Genomic DNA, 13,666 nt, shown 5'->3' with positions numbered 1-13,666 from the left:
TATAAATGTCAGGCAGAAAAAGCAGAGCTTGGAGCTATTCTTTAGAATCCTGTTTGGATTCCCCTACAGAAAATCCATTAGGATGGGGGTGGGGGTGTGTGGAAGGTCCAAGAGGGAGGGGATATATGTATACATATGACTTATTCGCTTCATTGTACAGGAGAAATGAACACAACATTGTAAAGTAATTATACTCCAATAAAAAACATCTATTAGTTGTTAGAGGCTGGGGTCAGGGCACATAGAGCAGAGGAAACAACAGTCTGCTTAAGAAGAAAAGGAATTTATTATAGGATTTTATCTGGATCACAAAATCACTTTTTGGGGGGACCAGAAACCCAAACATGGAAGCTTCACAGCCAGGAAACTCAAGCTGAAGGCCAGCCTCCAGGACTGGCCATGGAGCCTGCACGATTGGTGCCAACCCTGAGCCCTGCCCACAGCACCATCTTAGAAAAAAGACTGATCCACTGGCATCTCTGCCAAAACAGGTCCTTGCCACACATGCTTCTGTGCACGCCTAACTTTAGATCCGTGTCTCGTGTGGAAGCATCTGTTGGGCTGAGCCAGGTCCATGGCTGCACCCTGGCTGCAGAGGAGGCTGCAAAACTAGCGTGCTGCCCTGCGGAGGCAGGGACCGAAGAACCAGGATTCCTAGAGGGGAGTTGCTGCTAACCCAAGGTTGACAGACAGGCCAACACTCCGGCCCCCCAAGCCTAGTCCTGTCCCCGACCCCACCCCTCCCTCCCAGTTTTTCTCAGCCCCATGTGACCTGCCCAGGGGTCCCCCTGCCTTGGGGCAGGTCTCTAGGGCTTGCAGGAAGGGGGTGGGAGTGGGCAGCAAACCACAAGCTGTGCCTTTCTGGTGACTCTTGGACACTTTGTCGTGTGGCCTCTGGGGCTGCTTATCCTCTGTCCCTCTTACTTTTTCCTCTAAAAGATGGCAGCCATAGGGGTCAACAGTTGTGGGGTGGTGGAAGAAACTGTTCATAGTTGGTGATGTTAGGATTTGACACCTGCTCTGCTTTCTCTGGGCTTCCCTGGTAGCTCAGGTGCTAAAGAATCCACCTGCCATGCAAGAGACCTGGGTTTGATCCCTGGGTTGGGAAGATGCCCTGGAGAAGGGAATGGCAACCTATTCCAGTATTCTTGCCTGGAGAATTCTATGGGCAGAGGAGCCTGGAGGGCTACAGTCCAGAGGGTCACAAAGAGTCAGACACGACTGAGCCATTAACTCACACACACTGCTTTCTCTTGGCTGTGTGACCTTGGGCAGCTACTTAACATCTCTGAACTTTAGCTTCCTCCCCCACAATATAGGACAAGGAGGACTATCTATAGGGAGTCTGTGGAAGCAATAAGTGGTAGGTGCTGGGGCATGCCAGGGGCTCAGGAAATGTAGGACCAAGGGCACTCGGGCCTGTCCCCCTCAGATGGCCACTGGGATAAGCAAGTTCAGCAGGCTCAGAGAATCTTGGATACCCAGAGGGTTGGGCAATGCCGGAGTCTAACCTCCTCTTCCACAGAGCTGTCCTTGGTGGGCATTACACATTTCACCCCTCTCTGGGCCCCACTGAGACCACCTCCTGCCTCTGTTCCTACGTGCCCTGCTGTGCCCTCATCACCCAGGTCCTTCCTGCCCCAAGGAAGCAGTCATGCGCCCTCCCCACTCTGGGTCCTGTGGTCCTAGGACCAGTGCTTCCTTTGAAGAGAGGAAGATGGAAGTAGGCAAAGCTTAGCCTCACCAGGAAAAGGCCTCTTTCCTGTTGGAATCAAGGATGTTTACATGGGAAGGGCAGCACTTTGAATAGGGAGGTCCCCTTGAGTCAGAAAAAAAATCATTCTTCTCAGAGAAGATTCTTTCTCTGGGAGGGCAGTCGATTTTGGGTGTGGGTTACTGTGCTGAGCTGTGGTGTCTGCCTGGAACCCCGTGTTGAGAATTCTAAAATAGTCCCTGATTTAGTGGGAAGGAACGCTGGGATTGATTAGTGATGTCTGCCTTGAGTGTGGGCGAAATACACACATGGCCTGTATTGCCATTCTGGATCTGAATGCATGCTCAAGAGGTCCAGACCTACTCACTTCCCTCCCCTGTCCCCTGTTGGTCTCCTTTCCTTGAAAGTTCCCTAGAAAAAGGGATCTGTCAGGGAAGACACTGTTTAAACAGAACTCTCCCTGGCCTCCAACCATAGTATGGTTGTTCTATTTCTCATTCATTCTCCTTTTCTCCCAGACGATGAGGGTTGAAAGCAGTGGTTCTCAGTTGGGGTAGTGTGCCACCCAGGAGACATCCAGCCAGGTCAGGAGACACTTCTGGTTGTCAAAATGCCAGAAGGTGGGGAGAGAGAGGAGAGAGTGGCTGCTACTGGCATGAGGTGGGTGGGGTCCAGGGATGCTGTTAGGCACTCTACAACGTACAGACCAGGCCCCCCAAACAAAGAATTATCTGTCCAAACTGTTAATAGTGCCTGAGAAATAAGGTCCAGAGAACACACGGATTTCTTGCCCCTTGGAATTGATCTGAATTCGCTTGGTGGCTCAGACGGTAAAGCATCTGTCTACAATGTGGCAGACCTGGGTTCGATCCCTGGGTAGGGAAGATCCCCTGGAGAAGGAAATGGCAATCCACTCCAGGACTATTGCCTGGAAAATCCCATGGACAGAGAAGCCTGGTAGGCTACAGTCCATGGGGTTGCAAAGAGTCGGACACGACTGAGTGTGATTGATCTGTTGGGCTTCTACCCCAGCGTTTCTAAACTTCCAAGCTTGAATTAACTGCTCCCTCCTGCTCACAACCTCTCCATCACTGAACTCACTTTACCCTTCCAGCATGGCTCACAAATCCTTCAGTATCTCCCTCCACCCTGGCTCATCTCTCACCCAAGTGTTTTCACTTGCTATTCCCTACACTTCCCCCTCCTGTTCATATCAGTTCAGTTCAGCCGCTCAGTTGTGTCTGATTCTTTGCGACCCCATGAATCACAGCACGCCAGGCCTCCCTGTCCATCACCAACTCCCAGAGTTCACTCAGACTCATGTCCATCAAGTCAGTGATGCCATCCAGCCATCTCATCCTCTGTCGTCCCCTTCTCCTCCTGCCCCCAATCCCTCCCAGCATCAGAGTCTTTTCCAATGAGTCAACTCTTCCCATGAGGTGGCCAAAGTACTGGAGTTTCAGCTTTAGCATCATTCCTTCCAAAGAAATCCCAGGGCTGATCTCCTTCAGAATGGACTGGTTGGATCTCCTTGCAGTCCAAGGGACTCTCAAGAGTCTTCTCCAACACCACAGTTCAAAAGCATCAATTCTTTGGTGCTCAGCTTTCTTCACAGTCCAACTCTCACATCCATACATGACCACTGGAAAAACCATAGCCTTGACTAGATGGACCTTTGTTGGCAAAGTAATGTCTCTGCTTTTGAATACGCTATCTAGGTTGGTCATAACTTTCCTTCCAAGGAGTAAGCGTCTTTTAATTTCATGGCTGCAGTCACCATCTGCAGTGATTTTGGAGCCCAAAACATAAAGTCTGACACTGTTTCCACTGTTTCCCCATCTATTTCCCATGAAGTGATGGGACCAGATGCCACGATCTTCATTTTCTGAATGTTGAGTTTTAAGCCAACTTTTTCCTGTTCGTATAGCAACCTCTAGTTATCCTTAAAAACTCAGATTGGACATCACCTCCTCCAGGAAGCCTTCCCTGCCTCAACCTCCAGGAAGACTGATGTTAATCAGCTACCCCTTTATGCTGTTTCTGTGTCTTGCAAACTCTTTACTGTCCTACCTTCGCCTTCCATTGTATTTTTTTTTAACTGCTTAAAGGAGCACTTTCTTCCTGTGACCATCTACTTCTTGAAAGCAGGGACTGGGTTTTATTCATTTCCTTATTCCCAGAGGAGCCCAGTGCCTGGAACACTGTAAGAGCCCAGTAAAGGAGACTGGTCCAGTCTTGCCTGGGTGTGAGCCCCAGGGTGGGTCCCTGTTGGATTTCCTACAGTAGAGCTGGTAGTAGAGTGGGAGCAAGTCCAGCTCTGCTCCTCACAGGTCGAGTGACCTTGGGCAGGATGCTTCATCTCCCTGTGTTTCAGGTGCCTCTCTAAAATGAGGATGACAGCCAAACCTACCAATGGTTCTCATGATGAAGTCAGTTAATACATGCAAAGTGTTTAGAGCAGCGCCTGTTAAATCACAGGGGCTCACGCAGAGTGAACACTGATCATTAGATGACTACCCTACTCACGTCACACCATAGATCTGCTTGCGTGCACTCTGGTTGTCCCTTTTCCTCCCGAACATTTCTATCTCGAAAGCATGACTGCCTTTCACTGTGGCTGCCACCTAGTTCCTGTCACGGATGTCTTCCCTAACATTCAAATGTGCCAAATGTGCCAGACTTCCAGGCTGTGCTGCCCCCCTTCTCTCTCCTTGGGCTCCCCCAGGCCCAGCCCCCCAGCCCCCCTCTGACCCAAGCCCCCTCCCATCAGCCCCCCCGTGCCTAGCAGAGAGCCAGGCCTCTTCCATTCACTGGGGAAGTCCTTGCTGGCTAAGGGAATGACTGATGGGATTTGTCAAGTGGGAGCTGAGGGCTGCAGGGAAGGGAGGGGGGAGGCTGAGGCAGGGGGAGAGGGGAGGCAGGCCTCTCCAGAAGGCTCAGGGGCTGTTTCCAGGCTGGCTGATTGGTCTTGACAAGCAGGATGGAGGCTGAGCAGCCCCTTGTCCTCTGCACTTTAAAAGGCCAGCGCCCCTCCCAGAATCTTTCCTTGGAGACCTGCTAAAATAATACATTTAGACCTGCCAAACCCAATCGCTTCCGTCTGTCAGGCTCCCTGCAAATAGCACTTCTTAGCAGAGCTCAGCGAAAATACGATTCCAAACAGCATGGGGGCAATCATACATCAATCGAAGAAAAACATTTTTCCCCTTCCCTTCCACCAGCCCCCATAATTGCATTTTAAAACCGTTCCTGTGTTTCTGGGAGAGACACCACGATACCTGTTGCTTTTTAACTCAGAGCTGAGCGATGCGGCAAAATGAGGCTAAACACAGCAAAGTTATTTTGATTTATTTCCTAACGTCGGAATTTGGAACTTGCTGCGGGGACTCAGCCGCAAGAAGACGAGCTGATGAAAATGTATTTTTCCCTGTCGTTACTCTTTTAAATAGACGGGTGTTTTATTCTTCCTTTTTGCCACTTTGCTGTGCTAGACTGAGCTTTATGGCATCCTGGCATGCCTGTGCTTTGCTTCTCAGCATCAGAATGTCTGCCCCCACCCTCTGGCCTCTTCTTCCCCATCCCCAGAGCTGCGATGCCCCAGAGAGAGTTCTGCCTTGGGGATCAGCATTGCCCTCTTCAGGGGCCAGTTTTAAAGTAGCTCCCCTACCCCAGGGCTGAAGGGGGATGTCACCAAGGCCTCACTGGGAGCATCTGTAGCATCCTTTCCTTTCTGACTTGGAGGATGGGGAAGGAAAGTGGGGAAGAGAGGGAGTTATTGAGGGACTGGAAGAAGGAAAGGAGAGAGAAGGCGGATTTGAAGATGAACGTGGACAGCTGCCACCGTTTGCCATTGACCAAACCACACTGGTCAGTGAATTTAGAGGCAGGGAACCCCTGACCACCACTTAACAGCTGTGAGGTGGTCTCGGGCTGGGTCCCACCTGCAGAATAGGGTTAAGCATAACCTGCCCTCCTGTCCTGTGAGATCTGGTCTTAGTGTCCAATACAATGATGAGAAGGGGCTCAGAGCTCTCCTCCAAAGCCTGGCCAGCTCCTGGGTGCTCGCTGGGGGCCCAGGGTCCAGCCCCTCTGTCTCAGGCTCTCCATGGCCACAGCTCACTCCTCAGGCTGTGCAGCAGACCTGGCAGGAAATGATGGAATGTCTGGGCATTGTCCCGTACGTCCCACCCTCACTGCTGGCTCGGGAGCCCCAGGATCCCCTCTCTCCTCCACCAGGAGACCTTCTCCTCCTCTGAAGGGCTCCCCTCCTACCCCGGAGGTTCATCCACACAGTTCTCTCAACAGAGATTGTTCTCTTCCCTAGAGGAATGCCAGGGCCAGCTGTAAGGTTGTTTTCCACTTTGAAAATGAAATTAATTAATTAGCAGAGCCTTGTAATCTGGGACCCTACCCTTGCAGGCTCCCCTCAGCCCCTGACACCCTAGTGCTGGCTGGGGTCACCTCCGACTCCCCGATCCCTCATGCATCTCCCTCCCCTCTTTGCAGCCCAAGCCCATGAGGATGCCATTCTGGAACACCTCGAGCCCCACATGCCCTGGAAAGCAGCATCCACGCTGGAAGCCCAGCGTGGCTTTTGAAGATTGAAGCTGAGGACAGTTCCTCCTCCTGGGAGGTGGTGGGAAAGAGCACTGTTCCTGGGAGTCAGTCCAACTATCCGTCAGCCCTTCCGTCAACCCCAGCATTGCCCAGCCTGCATCATGGGTCAAGAGGGCATGAGATGTCCCTTTGCAGATGGGGACAGTTGAGGCCTAAGTGGCACCGGTTCCCTCAGACCCTGGACAGAAGCCCCCAGCCTTCTCCGATCCCAGGCTGTCTCCTGCCTGTCCGTGTGGAGAACCAGGCAGCTGTGCAGACTGACGGGAGCTGCCTGCCAGCATGGTCTCAAGGGCAGGCCCAGCAGGTTGCCACGGAGATGCCATTATTAACAGAGCTAATGGCTGCTCTGTGCAGTCAGCAGCACAGATTACAAGGCCCCAGAGCGCCTGCACCAGTGGTCTACTCCTTTGGGCTAGGTCTCTGCCCTCCATACCCCAAGAGGTATGAGCAGCGGAGCAGTGCATCAGGCTGCCCCAGCCTCCTGCGTCCTTGAACATTCTGTGAGCTTGGGCAAGCTGCCCATCCCCTTCCACATCTCAGCTCCCTGTCCACAAAGTGTGGGTCCTCATAGGGATGTGCTGAGGATTAAGTAAAGTCATCTCTGTGCCCACACAAAAGAAGAACTCAGTGAATGTAAGCCATGACCAGCTAGGTCTCTTTCCTCTGAGGCCCAGGGAGGGCAAGAATTCAAGACAAGGACTGTGGGGGTCCTGGCTGTCACTTAGGTCTCCTCTCTTCTGTACCATGTATTCCAAACAAATCTTGGTTTATGTTGTTCCCACCCTGCTGAAGCACCCTCCCCACTCTGGTCCTTAAATGACGTCCTGACCCCAAACCAGGCTTGTAGCCTCCAGGGAGCTGCCTACCTGTCCTTGGGCTCACACTGGCTCCTCCTCTCTCTGACTGTGTAGGCACTTCATCAGAGCCTGCAGTTTCTTTCTGAGTAGCTGTTTCCTTTTTTCCAGGTCTTGACCAACCTCTCACTGAAATCTACCTGTCAGCATCCTGGCCGGACGCTTGGCCCACCCGCTTTGGGTGGTCATGAGCTCACCCGTTATAGTGGGCGGAAGCCTTCTATAAACAAGCCAGGAAATGAAACTTATTAGGCCACAGATCTGGCCCCATGTGCCCCACCTGTGAAGTGGAGGTGACATAGTAGCTACTGGTTACAGGGACTCACCCTAAGCCAAGCCGTAGTCTTTCTTGTCTTATTCTAGCCTCAAACCTTCTTTTTCAGGCAAGATGACACCGGCTCAGCATGGCTGAGTAACTTGCCCAGCGTCACACAGCAACTTGCGGAGTTGGGTCTTCTAGAACTCAGGTCTTCCTGGCCCACAGCCAGGGGTCTAAGCTGCCTTGGATTCCCTGAGGAAGAGAAGTCAAGGGGGTCAAAGGCCAGGAGCCAGGAAGTAGGCCCAGAGGGCTCTGCCACAACACCCCAGCCTGTCTGGGACTCCTGGGACTTGATCAGGCTGACTTACTTTCCTAGCAGAGCAGGAGGCTGTGGGAGGCCCCCTGAGAAAGACGTGGGTGGCCGTTTCCATCTCCCTCTCCTGGGACAGTTCAGAGAGGAGCAGGTGCCCACAGCCCCACTTCTAAAGGAGACAGGGCTGTGGGTCAGGCCCCAGTCGGGCCTGAGTCTCTTGCCTCTCAAAGAAACTGTCCTGGCGAAGAGAGCAGCTCTGGAGTTTGGAGGGGCATTTCTCTGCTCCTGAGGCTTCCCAGGTGGTGCAGTGGTAAAGAATCCACCTGCCAATGCAAGAGACTCAAGAGCCGTGGGTTCGATCCCTGGATTGGGAAGATCCACTGGAGAAGGAAATGACAAGCCACTCCAGTATTCTTGCCTGGATAATCCGATGGACAGAGGAGCCTGGTGGGCTACAGTCCATGGGGTTACAGAGAGTCAGACACTATGCTATGTTTCACGCTTCTCTGCTTCTGCTCCACCTGGCTCCCCCTCCCGCTCCCTCTTTCCTGCCCCTTGAGGAGGAGGTCCTGGCAGGGGTGGGGGGTGCAGGGTTCTGTTATTAGAGGCTGGTTCTAGCCAACTGGCCCCCACTGAAAGGAAAGTGGCTTCCTCAGGGCCTCAGAGCAAGCCAGCTTCGCTTCAGTACCCACCTCGGGGGAGTCCCGCAGGCTATGGAAATGATGAAGCTGCTCCCTCGTGACAGCTTGGCTACCTTGTACCCAAGGGTACTGTGGAGAAACAAAACCCATGAGACCGCAGAGACCTTCTAGAACACGGGGATCGTGAGGCCCAGAGAGGAAAGGCTGAGCATTAGATTACAGAGAGAACCAGCTGGGTCGGGGAGTGAGAGCTGCATAGACCACAAATGCAGAGTGAGAAAGATGGGCCAGCGCGGGAGGTGTGGTTGCCTTAAACAAACACCCAGCGCTGGCATCTGGGGCCCACAGCCTTAGCCCCAGGCAGCGGGGGGAAATGTCCATTTGGTGTGGTTTTTGAGAAGTCTCGGGAATTTGATTTTGGTTTTGAAAAGAGCTCAAGTGAAGCATGAACAGGCAACCGGGGAAATATTGCAGGAAAATCCCCATTGAACTGGCACGGGACACTCTGGTTTGGGTCCTGGCTGGCCTGCTGTTGCTGGGTGACTTGACGCCCTTGCCAAGCTTTTCTGTCTCCTTTATCTGTCAAGTACAGAAAATAATCCTACTGCCTCAAATTCCCAAGGGGCTGATGGAAGCTCCAGCACACAAAAACAATCAGAAGCCCCACAAACAGAAGAGGCTGTTGTTCCTCATACACACACGAGGCAGGACGAGTCCAGCCTCAGAGAAGGGACCAGGATTTGTCCCCACAATAAAAGGTGTTCTAACCAGAGGCCATCCTAACAGAAGGGCCTCCTTAGTGGCTCAGACGGTAAAGAATCTGCCTGCAATGCAGGAGACCTGGGTTTGATCCCTGTGTTGAGAAGATCCTGTGGAAAAGGGGATGGCAACTCTCTCCAGTTTTCTTGCCCGGAGAATTTCATGGACAGAGGAGCCTGGATAGCTACAGTCCGTGGGGTTGCAAGGAGCTGGACACGCCTGAACTGAGTGATTAACACTTTCACTAATACACTAACAGTCAGCATGGACCAAACACTGCCAGGTGCAGAGTGTACCAAAGGGCCCCTTCACTCCGGGAACTCACTTTGACCCTTCAAGTTGGCTTTCCTTACACCCCTTTTCAGATGAACCATCAGGGATCCAGAGAGGTAACAGGACTTGCCGATGATCACCAAGCTGGTAGCTAAGTTCCTGCAGGTGCAGAAACTTTAACTGAGACCCTTCAGCTTCTCAGGCCACTACCCTATGTGATGTTAGGTCTCTGCGTACATCCGTGCTAAGTTGCTTCAGTCAAGTTTGACTCTTTGTGACTCTATGGACTGTAGCCCACCAGGCTCCCCTGTCCATGGGATTCTCCAAGCAAGAATACTGGAGTGAGTTGCCATGCCAGGGATCGAACCTATGTCTCTTACATCTCCTGCATTAGCAGGAAGGTTCTTTATCACTAGCGCCACCTGGGAAGCCCATGTAACAGACAGAGAATGGGATTTGGGAGGTAAGGATCCAGCCTGGAGACCAGCCTTAGGGAGCTGCCCAACAGATGACTCAGGAGGGAAGAGTGGTTTTGACATCTGCTCTGCCCCATGGGCTGTTGTAAGGATGTACTTAATGTCTTAAACTAGGATCTGAAGCTGTGCATGTGTGATAGTCGCTCAGTCGTGTCCAACTCTGTGACCCCCATGGACTGTAGCTTGTCAGGCTCCTCTGTCCATGGAATGCTCCAGGCAAGAATACTGGAGTGGGCTGCCATTCCCTTCTCCAGGGGATCTTCCCAACCCAGGGATCAAACTTGGGTCTCCTGTCTTACAGGCAGATTCTTTACTGTTTGAGCCACCTGGGAAGCCTGAGGCTCTGCATGGTAATCCTAATTGTTAGAATAATAACCTGGCTGCTGAAGTCATTTAGAGATGGTTGCAATGACTCCTCTGCCCAGGGAGGGCTACATCTGGGCCAGCCAGAGCGCTGGGACTGTCAGACGACACTCCAAGATCTCAGACAGGCCTCTGGTGAGCATGGGTCTCACAACCTTTATGGTCAGGAGCCTACCCTCTCCCCATGCTGTGCCTGTGACCTGCTTCCACTCTCACTGGGAGTTTGTGGGTGGCCTTGACAGGCCAAAGCTGTTTCAGTCGGAGTGGCTTCTCACTCAGAGCTTTCCTGAAGCCTTTCTGATTCCTGCTTCCAGCAGCCGTCGCCCTGGCAGGGAGTGTACAAAGGCGCTGGGTGTGGGCGGAGACTGGAAAAGCGGCACGTGGCGGTGGCAGAGGGTTCTGCTGCCACTGCAGCCAGCCCCAGGGAGAGGGGGAGCTTCTGCTCAGCTTAAAGGAATCCGGCAAGTGTTGACTTGAGCAGATGGAGGGGGGAGCAGGGACTGAAGGCCCAAGCAGAAACAGTGGCTAACGCAAAGGTGGAGATGTGGGGCTGGAGCAGGAGGATGGAGGAGCAAGCCTGGCCTAAAGGGTTACATGGCAATGACAGATCTCAAAGGACCCAGAAACCGAGGCTGAATTTAAGGTTGTCAGCAGGAGGAAGTGAGGGGAGCCCCCTACGGGCTCTTGGGCAGGTGAGGAGCGAAAGAAGGGGACCTGTCCATCCTGCCTCTGAGACCTCTGTTATTGTGGCATAAGGGGGACCTGGAAGGGAGGCAGAGGGTCCCCGGGGCCCATCCTCCCCCACAACCGCCAGATGCTGCAGGCCACGGAAGTGGCTGTGTGACAGCCCTTCCATACACACTCCCCCACCTGGTGTGGCTTTCGTGGTCAGCCTTTCAGCAGACAACAGAGCCAACCACAGGCAGCTCCGCCTGAGGTCACCCCCACGGCGACCCCGAGCTCATGCAAACGAGCATGGAAGAAGTGACAAGGGCACCTGGGAGCAAGGCTTCCTTTCTCAGGCCCTGGTGGGCAGGTAGGCGGTGGGAAGCCAGTAGAGGCCAGGGGTTAGTTTGAACATGGTGAGCTCAGCCCCTTCACGTCAGGCACCCAGAGATGCAAAGGCTCTGCGTTCGGGGCTGGAATCTCAGTTCTGGGCCTGCCTCCCACACACCAGGCCTCCTGGGCAAGTTACCTCTTTCTGGACCCCCGCGTCCTCAAAACCAGTAGAGACAGGAGGGTAGGTGTGGTGGTCCTCCTGATGCACCGGATGGACTTTCTGCTTCAACCCAGGAGACCCGACATTCCCATGGGGGTCATGAAGTCACACGCCCACGGGTCCCAGCAGGTGACATAGTGGGCGTGAGGACACCTGGTAGGCAGATCGAGCCTAACTGAGCCTGGTTCCTCCGACTCTAGAGGCTCATGTGGGCCAAGAAGACAGTGCAGGCACGTACCAGCCCAAGGCCGCCGGCAGAAGCCCCTGCTTCCTCGCTTGGGAGATTCTGAGGGAAATCTGCTGGCTTTGAGAAGGAGAAAGCCCTGGGCAGATAGGACATCTTCCCCTGGAGCGAGCAGAGAGAATGCCGGGCTTCTCCCAGGCTCTGGAGCCTCCATCCCCTGCTGACTATACCTCCAGCTTCCTTCCTCTCTGACCTAGGCCACCTGCTTTCAAATTTCACACCTCTTTGTGCCTCAGCTTCCTCCTCTATGAAATGGGTCTGCCGAGCCTTTCTCCTTTAGGGTGGCCGCAAAGAGAAAATGAGCTAATCCATGTAAAGCAGCCCGTCGGTACCCAAATGGGACCTGTTGGTGTAGTTAAGTGGGCGATTCTTATTCAGTGGTGGCCAAGGATTGGGCCCCGATTAATATCATTTAAAGAGGAAATGGCTGGGCCAGGAAGTGGTTTTGTGCTCTCCTAGGGCTGGCATCCTGGTGTCGATGAAGAAACTAACCTGCTCACCAGCTTCTTCAGTAGGTCTGACTGGCCCCTGTCCATATTGGTGCCTTCTTGATCAGGAGTGTGACGCTCTGGAAGCTCACACTCCCCAGTAAGCAGGCACATCAAAGTTAGGGAAGAGGCAGCATGTGGCAATAATCCACACAGGGCCTTTCACAGTGGTACCTGCCAGCCAAGGCCTTTGAGGGCCAGTGATTCTGAGACAACCAAAGTTCAGAATGGGGATGTGACTTGCCCACGGTCACTCAGTCGAGAAGTAGCCTAGGAGAGCAGGTCTCCTCAGACAGACACCTGCCACCACAGCTGAGGCTGAACAGCTCTGGGCTCAGTTGCCTCATTTATAGAATGGGCTTACAGCATCCAACCTGTGCCAGGCAAAGGAGGTGGAGGAGGGCAGGGGTTCTAGCCCAAAGCTGGGCCACACACCCAACTGCCCCTTCCCAGGACCGCCAGGAAAACAGGAAATGGCTTACCCAGGCTTCTCACTCAGCCCTTGGTTCTGGTATCAACTCCAAGCCTGGAAGGGACTATTCTGAGCAGTTATCAAAGCACCCCTTATCTGTGTCAGGAGCCCAGGGCTGAGGTGGGTTATACACTGCAGACAGACGACAGCATTTGAGAGGGCTGGAGACCCTTTGCTATGGCATTTCAGGGTCTGAGTCCTGCTGGTGAGGTCTGAGGAAGGATCTCGAGACACCCAGATGATGACAGAGCAGGCCTGGTGGGGAGCTGAGATTTCAGCAGCCAGCGGAGTTGGGGATCCCCAAGGGAGGAGGATAGATGACTTCACAAAGACCACAGGAAGCGAAACGCCACCCTGTGTGAGTAGAGCCTGGGAGGCTGGGTGGGAACCTCCGGGCCTGGAGTCCAGACCCCAGGCCACACCCCTTGACCCTTTGACTCCACAAAGGGAGGGCTGCGGCCCAGAGTTCATACCCAGGGTGTCTCTGCCTAAGCCCCAGCAGTTGTGCTGTGCACCCCTTTGGTCCATTTATTGGTGCAAGTATGTGGCATATCCTTAGGATCGATGGTGCAGACCCGCTGTAAAGCGTCAAAAGACGCAGAAGGATATGCCACGCAAACCAAGTTCCTTTCTTCCCCAGGTCCTCTCATCAACTCCCCTCCGCACAGGCCTCCACCTCAACTAGTTTCTCTAAAGCCTTCCGGATACTATTATGTGTGCATTTGCCAACACAGTTGTGCACACTACCTACGCGTGTGCACGTGTGTGTGCGCATGCGCATATCCTTCTCCTCTCTTTTCACCCACACGGTAGCGAATCTTGGAGCCTTTGGTTATCAGAACACAGAAGCCACACCCTTTTTTAGCAGTTTCAAAGAACAGTAGTTCTTTTGTGTCCTTCTGTGTGTCGGTCGCGTATGGTTGGGAGGGTGCCTGTTTCATGTGGTATGGCTCAGGGTCCCCTGTGCTGGTTGG

At 53.4% G+C, this 13,666-nt stretch overlaps 1 long non-coding RNA gene across 2 annotated transcripts; it reads right to left on the bottom strand.

Moving 5' to 3' along the window:
- Positions 1-5,527: 5,527 nt before the first annotated feature.
- Positions 5,528-13,150, bottom strand: LOC132346335 (uncharacterized). 2 transcript variants are annotated; one of them, XR_009496137.1, is made up of 4 exons: positions 12,703-13,150; positions 11,465-11,641; positions 7,512-7,696; positions 5,528-5,855 (listed from the first exon to the last, which is right to left on the bottom strand). It is a non-coding gene; the product is annotated as an uncharacterized lncRNA (long non-coding RNA). The 2 variants fall into 2 exon arrangements; XR_009496136.1 differs by lacking the exon at positions 11,465-11,641.
- Between the last annotated feature and the right edge of the window lie 516 nt (positions 13,151-13,666).

Source organism: Bos taurus, chromosome 10 (assembly GCF_002263795.3).
Source record: "Bos taurus isolate L1 Dominette 01449 registration number 42190680 breed Hereford chromosome 10, ARS-UCD2.0, whole genome shotgun sequence".
In the NCBI taxonomy this organism is placed as follows: Eukaryota; Metazoa; Chordata; class Mammalia; order Artiodactyla; family Bovidae; genus Bos; species Bos taurus.
Note: the sequence above shows the minus strand (reverse complement) of the source record. Positions and strands in the feature narration are given on the sequence as shown.